The 5,000-nt window shown below is 42.0% G+C and overlaps 1 protein-coding gene across 1 annotated transcript in view; it reads left to right on the top strand.

Moving 5' to 3' along the window:
- LOC136852335 (uncharacterized) overlaps nt 1-5,000 on the top strand; it is a 62,466-nt gene that overhangs the window by 11,670 nt on the left and 45,796 nt on the right. The window lies entirely within an intron of this gene.

Below are 5,000 nucleotides of genomic sequence, written 5' to 3'. Positions count from 1 at the left end.
AGACGCATGATCATGGCTAAATTTAACCTGAAATAAAAAAAAAAAACTACTGAGGCTAGGGGGCTGCAATTTGGTATGCTTGATGATTGGAGGGTGGATGATCAACATAGCAATTTGCAGCCCTCTAACCTCAGCAGTTTTGAAGATCTGGGGGCGGACAGAAAAAGTGCGGACGGACAGACAAAGCCGTCACAATATTTTTCTTTTACAGAAAATTAAAAGACTTTAATTCCATTCCTACTGACATTTTAAAACAGCCAATTGCTGGAAAGTCACCAGAAACTCCCCAAGACACTCCTCTGTACTGGAGGATACTCTGTATCCTACAGAGTATCCTACAGACAAAATCCTTTGAGGACCTTTAGAGACATTCACCAAAGGACTCGAAATCTGCAGGATGGCGAGACGGAATTCTCGAGCTTGCTATAAATATATATATAAAAATTAGGAGGTGGGGTTATGGGATTTGTGTGTATGTGTTTGTGTGCGGCCGCCATTTTGTCGTCGCTGCAGGTGAAATCTCGGTCAGGAGGGAGCGAGAGAGAGAGAGAGAGAGAGAGAGAGAGAGAGAGAGAGAGAGAGAGAGAGAGAGAGGATCCAGGAATATCGACCGGGTTGTCACAATCGCAGTGTGAAATGGACTCCGGAGAGACTGACTTTGAAGGGTGAGAGAGAGAGAGAGAGAGAGAGAGAGAGAGAGAGAGAGAGAGAGAAAGAAAGAAGGGGGAAGGACTGCTTCTTTTTCTCCTGTCTGCAATTTTACAGCAGGAATGACGAAGGAAACATAATAGTAATAAAAATAATAATAATAATAATAAAATAATACTAATAAGAACGTCTCGGCTGTCAGGTGCAAAGGGGTTCCCCACCCCCAAGGGGTTGATGAGTCCCCAAAGGGTTGATGGCTTCCCAAAGGGGTTGTTGATGTGACCTGATTTATTTTGGCGATTCCGTGACCTGAAATCCCTCCCTTGGCTGGACCAGAGGTCACCTGGAATTCGGCAGCAATTGTCTCAGCTGGGGTTTTGTTGATGTTTTGAGGAATCTCTTTCCTTCTTCTTCTTCTTCTTCTTCTTCTTCTTCTTCTTCTTCTTCTTCTTTGTCGAGTTTCTCAAAACGTGAGGTCCACTATCCGGGTATCCCCGTGGGAGGGGAGTGGGGCCATCAGTGCACATCAAGCGATGTACTGTAGGGATGCTTTAGAGGTTCTTTTTGCAGCTACGGTGTTCCTTAGGCACCTAGCTGAGACCCCTTCCATTTCTTTAACTATCTCCGTTCATATTCTCTCTTTTCCATTATACTTTCCTCACAGTTGATTCACAGTGCAACTGCAAAAGGTTTTTTCCTTGTGTTTACACCTTTCAAACCTTTTTAATCTCAATTTCCCTGTTTCATAGTGCAACTGCATAAGGTTTTCTTCCTGTTACACCATTAAATGAACCTTTTTTTTCTGAATTTGTGCTCGCACCTGTACCAAAAGATATGCATCAGCGTTACTCCACTCGAGGTATCTTTCCCAGTATACAGGTTTTTGCGTGATCACACGTATCAGATATGGCTAAGAAATCAATTATGTTAAAAGGATTCTGATGCTAAAGAAGTCGCCCCAATAATTATCTTCAAAAAAGTGAATTACTTTCTTTATTTCGACATGCGGCTGGTCGTTTGGGCTATTGGAATTAACCAGACAATTTGTTCTAGTAGTTCTGTGTACTCGGCGTTCATATAACGAATAATTTTTCGTTATATATTAAGTAAACCAATGATATATTTCCAGTTTTGGCACAGTAGGTATGACACTACACTGTACATAGATCTGTCTTAAACTATCTTGTTTAGCATAAAGCGATAATCCGTAATGAAACATACCTAGGCCTATATATCTCTCTCTTTCATGTGCGAATTGATTTTACTAATATCTATTATACCCTGAAACTATAATTATCACATTTAATCAAGAAAGCACTCGGAACTTTCTCCTCACTAGGCCTAAGGAATCACATAAACTCTATTGAATGTCATTAACACCTGATTCTCACGCCTTCGTCCACATAGGCCTAAAAAAGTAACAAATAACAAAGCTACATTAAGTCTACAAGCGGTAAAAGCCTCAGAAATATATAGGCGAGTCACGTGACCTTTCCCTATTCGTCTGACCTAGCCTGATCAAGCGTTGATGACCAGAAAATGACCAAGAAATGGCCTGAGACTTCGTGGAAATGACCTAGACTAACCCACCGTCAGGTACAAGAGACGCGTTTCTCTCCTTCTGTCACGCTGATAGCCGTCCAATTTTGTCGTAAATTGGTGGATTCGCGGTTCCTGTTTCCATTACGAAAGTGATATCGCGGAATTTTCCCACTCTGGTAAGCATGCGGATTTTCCTCAAGCGCCAGAGAAGTTGCGGAAAACTGAAATGATTCAGAATCCCGCATCTCTGAAGTTGGACTGAACTAGGCCTAGGAGAAAGGTGACGCAATGATTTATGTCTATTAATTTTAGTTCTGTAGACATTTTGGTTTACAGAAATCATTTAAAAAAGGGAGAATGATATTCGGATTAGCAGAGAGAAGCCATTTTTTTCAAAATTATAGGCCTACATGCAATGTGCTTTTGCAAGTACAATGAATTGTACATAAACTTCTAAGGTTCTCAGTGGACGCCATGACTGGCGAAATGTAAATATAGTACTGTATACTGTATTCTGAACATCGTATACATGATTCACTCCTGTAGGATACATACAAACAACCATACACACGTATATGTGTATATATACATTATATTGTCTTCATATCTGCCAAAGTACCTTTTTTAAACATCCATAAATACGTATCTGTGTAAACTTTAACATTATTATCTTCATATCTGCCGAAATACCTCTTTTATTTCATCCTCAAACCAGAAAATAAAAACCAAGCACGCCATTTCCACTCCTAAACAAAAGCAAAATATAAACTTATCTCTCTTAATATTTTAAACAAAAGAGAACTGCTCTACATAGGCCTACAAAACCCAAAACTCCCTTCAGGATTTCTTCTTCTTCTTCTTCTTCTGCGTCCTCTCGCCTCTTAAATGCTCTGATCTCAAAATCGCAGATCAAGAAGAAGAGGAAGAAGGAGAGGAAGAGGGAGAGTATACCTTCCTCTTCCTCTTCTTACTCTTGCATGATGGCACTCACGAACTTAGACTCACTTAATCCTCTTAAGAGCTCCGGAGAAGACTCTTGCTCTCTTCTCGGGCTCTTGTTCAGATTGTCTTCTGCCTTCTTGGGAGCCATTAAGACGTCTTCATTATACTTGAGGAAGTGGCCAATCTCTCTCTCTCTCTCTCTCTCTCTCTCTCTCTCTCTCTCTCTCTCTCTCTCTCTCTCTCTCTCTCGTACAAGCATTTACAAAAATCTCATCTCTTAGTCAATCTGTGTCCCATGTCAGTAGGAATCCTGTCTAGAGATTCCCATGTCAGTAGGAATCCTGTCTAGAGATTCCCATGTCAGTAGGAATCCTGTCTAGAGATTCCCATGTCAATAGGAATCCTGTCTAGAGATTCCCAGGTCAGTAGGAATCCTTCTGAAGATTCCCATGTCAGTAGGAGTCCTGTCTAGAGATTCCCATGTCAATAGGAATCCTGTCTAGAGATTCCCAGGTCAGTAGGAATCCTTCTGAAGATTCCCATGTCAGTAGGAATCCTGTCTAGAGATTCCCAGGTCAGTAGGAATCCTGTCTAGAGATTCCAAGATCAGTAGGAATCCCTCTGAAGATTCCCATGTCAGTAGGAATCCCGTCTAGAGATTCCCATGTCAGTAGGTATCCTGTCTAGAGATTCCCAGGTCAGTAGGTATCCTGTCTAGAGATTCCCATGTCAGTAGGTATCCTGTCTAGAGATTCCCATGTCAGTAGGAATCCTTCTGAAGATTCCCATGTCAGTAGGAATCCTGTCTAGAGATTCCCATGTCAGTAGGAATCCTGTCTAGAGATTCCCATGTCAGTAGGAATAATGTCTAGAGATTCCCATGTCAGTAGGAATCCTGTCTAGAGATTCCCAGGTCAGTAGGAATCCTGTCTAGAGATTCCCATGTCAGTAGGAATCCTGTCTAGAGATTCCCATGCAGTAGGAATCCTGTTTAGAGATTCCCAGGTCAGTAAAATCCTGTCTAGAGATTCCCATGTCAGTAGGAATCCTGTCTAGAGATTCCCATGTCAGTAGAAATCCTGCCTAGAGATTCCCATGTCAGTAGGAATCCTTCTGAAGATTCCCATGTCAGTAGGAATCCTGTCTAGAGATTCCAAGGTCAGTAGGAATCCTTCTGAAGATTCCCATGTCAGTAGGAATCCTGTCTAGAGATTCCCAGGTCAGTAGGAATCCTGTCTAGATATTCCTAGGTCGACAGGAATCCTTTCTAGAGATTCCCATGTCAGTAGGAATCCTTCTGAAGATTTCAGGCCAGTAGGAATCCTTCTGAAGATTCCCATGTCAGTAGGAATCCTGTCTAGAGATTCCCATGTCAGTAAGAATCCTGTCTAGAGATTCCCATGTCAGTAGGAATCCTGTCTAGAGATTCCCAGGTCAGTAGAATCCTGTTTAGAGATTCCCAGGTCAGTAGAATCCTGTCTAGAGATTCCCAGGTCAGTAGGTATCCCATCCAAAGATTCCTGGGACAATTATTATCCTATCTACAGCTCCCCAGGTCACTTCGTAATCACTTCCAAATCCTGAAGTTCCTTGAAGGATGTCTCTTTCTCTCCTTCGCAAAGGTTCCTAATCTAACCAGGGGCACTGCAGAAATCCTTTGACTTTCATCACTAACCACTGGTCCTTTGTTCCACGTGGATTCTAAGAAAGTCAAACAAAAGACTTTGTCTGATAACAAAGGCCCTTTGCTAAGAACGCGGATGATTGACACGAGAGAGAGAGAGAGAGAGAGAGAGAGAGAGAGAGAGAGAGAGAGAGAGAGAGGGGGGAAAGTGGCTGGTGTTTTTTTTTTACTTGTGAAACGTAAG

This window comes from Macrobrachium rosenbergii, chromosome 25 (assembly GCF_040412425.1).
Source record: "Macrobrachium rosenbergii isolate ZJJX-2024 chromosome 25, ASM4041242v1, whole genome shotgun sequence".
Taxonomy (NCBI): Eukaryota; Metazoa; Arthropoda; class Malacostraca; order Decapoda; family Palaemonidae; genus Macrobrachium; species Macrobrachium rosenbergii.
This window is presented reverse-complemented; position numbering and strand designations above follow the sequence as displayed.